A 2432-nucleotide genomic window follows, 5' to 3' on the forward strand; every position below is an offset into this window, starting at 1 on the left:
GAACTCCCAGAGATCCGCCTGCCTCTGCCTCCCGAGTGCTGGGATTAAAGGCGTGCGCCACCACCGCCCGGCTTACTAATTCCTTTTGAGAAGTCTCCTTCACCATGGGAAAGTGTTGTTGATTCATAAGCTTGAACAATACAAATAAAGTCAACATATGACGAGTTATATATATTATAATTCTGTTTACCCATCTTCTCAAGTCAGCGGTGCAAGAGCACCTAAGTATCCCAGGCACCAATCCCTGCATTTTCTGATCCCCAGAACCAAGCGTGGTTCATAGCATCTAATGGAGGACAGGGAGTCTGCTGGTTATGTGAATAAAAAGTAATTTTAAATGAAATCTGTAGTTTGGAGAGTTGACTTGGTGGTTAAGAGCCCATGCTGCAAAGGCCAACAGGGCTTCTTTCCAAATGTCCCCCGAATCTAGCCTCTCCTGTCCCCTACTCTGTCACCACTAGGACCCAAGCCTGGCCATTGAATGACAACGAGGACATGAGCGCTCCCAGGTATGGTTGAGGAGGTTTTATTGTAGCTATGAGAGCGAGCACAACCAGAAGGATGGGCTGAATATGGCCGGCAGAATAGACCGGGCTAAGAGAGGAGAATGGGAGAGGGAGAGGAACCAGAGGGAGCCAGGAGGACCAGGAAGAGATCTAGTAACAGAGCCAAGAGGAGGAGGACCAAGAGAACTCAGAGGGCACGGCAGCCAAAATGGCTGTGCTACACAGGAAGAGAAACTCGGGGGAGGGAAGCAAAACCAAGGGGCTAGAGAGGGTTAGGGTAGGGGATGGAGGGGGCTGGTGACAGGTCCTGAGAGGAACCAGGATTCTCTAACGGGTACTAGTTAATGTTGAGCGAGACCGGTAGTCAGTCCGCGTTACCAGTGTTTCATAGGTACCTCAGCAGGTTGGAGTTTCTTTGAGGTCAATCTTAGAAGAAGCAATCAAGCACCTTCTCCCCCCAGCCCCTACCTGGTTTTCTTCTTAGGTTAGTCTGGGTGTTTGTTCTACTGAGGTCTTGTTCATCCAACCAGTCCCCAGCCCTTTTTAAACTTCTTGCCTTCTTCCATAGCCTCTTCCAGGACACTAGCCCTTATTGATCTAATGTATAGTGTTCTGCCTGCACGCCAGAAGAGGGCACCGTATCTCATTATAGGTGGTTGCCGGGAATCAGGACCTCTGGAGGCGCAGCTTTTAACTTAACCCTGAGCCATCTCTTGAGCCTCATCTCGGCTTTTCAGGTCCTTTCTCGCTGCATGCCGTCCCTTGAGCATGTCAGCTGCAGCTCTGCTTTTTCAGGCTCCTCCTAGGATTTAACTCTTGAGGCACGGGAGCTCGAAGCTGCAATAATAGCACTAAGGAGGCTAAGACAGGAAGGTTGCAGTAGTTCCAGTCTAGTGAGACACGTTTCGAAACAACAAAATCTAACAGCCAAAGGAAGAAATACGTAACAAATAAATAGGATGGAATTCTAAGGGTCTCTTTCCCCAAGGGTCCGTGCCCCCCTGGGCCTGGTATGAGTAACTTGCATAACTGGGGGACTGGATTGTGACCACTGGCACCCTCCCCAACTGATTGATTGCATCTTTTTATAGAAAAGGCTCCTGGGCCCAGATATAAAGGTAGAGAAAGAGAAAAAAGGGAAGGAAGTGGGAGAGAGTAAAGACTTCCTGTGGCCCTCAACCCTGTAACTGAAGCTTTGTGAAGAGCCTGAGTTTTGGGTCTGTGGATCTGACGCAGCGGACTGGCGGAAGGAGCCGTCCTACTTGCTTTGGCTATGAGCAATTCCAGTGACTGCTGTGCGCTGGGCGGGGCATGCAAATGAGGCCGTGGCCGCGGCTCCCAGGAACTCTGGGAGCAAAAAGAGCATCAAAAACTCATCGACCCACGCTGATCGCACAGGATTTCCCCAGAGATGAGGCGGTGTCAGGGTAGAGCTGGAGAGTCGGTGGTGGGCGCGTGTCCGCGGGAGCAGGAGCGTGGGCGACCGCGATGTGAATGTGTGTGCGCAGGTGAGTGTAGCGGGCGCGTGTGTTTGAGAAGTTATCGCTTCTCGGCCTTTTGGCTAAGATCAAGTGTAGTATCTGTTCTTATCAGTTTAATATCTGATACGTCCTCTATCCGAGGACAATATATTAAATGGATTTTTGGAACTAGGAGTTGGAATAGGAGCTTGCTCCGTCACTGGTATTGCAGTACCTCCAGGAACGGTGCACCCCCTCGGGGGACATTTGGTCTGGTTGTAAAGAGAGAGTTTGAACATCTTTTTCTCGCGTCTTACCATCTTGTGTTTTTGCGATGAGTTTGGTTGTTACAAATCAAATCCTGTTTGTTGTGTAAAGCCGCAAAGAGCTGTTTAAGCATCTGTATGTGTATTGTTTATGGTAGTTCTTGCTGTCGTCGGATTAAGGTTTGGTTTTAGATATTCCT

At 49.5% G+C, this 2432-nt stretch overlaps 1 pseudogene; it reads left to right on the forward strand.

Moving 5' to 3' along the window:
- Nucleotides 1-2047: 2047 nt before the first annotated feature.
- Nucleotides 2048-2223, forward strand: LOC113455451 (annotated as a pseudogene).
- The last annotated feature ends 209 nt before the right edge of the window (nucleotides 2224-2432 follow it).

Source organism: Microtus ochrogaster, unplaced genomic scaffold, assembly GCF_000317375.1.
Source record: "Microtus ochrogaster isolate Prairie Vole_2 unplaced genomic scaffold, MicOch1.0 UNK44, whole genome shotgun sequence".
In the NCBI taxonomy this organism is placed as follows: domain Eukaryota; kingdom Metazoa; phylum Chordata; class Mammalia; order Rodentia; family Cricetidae; genus Microtus; species Microtus ochrogaster.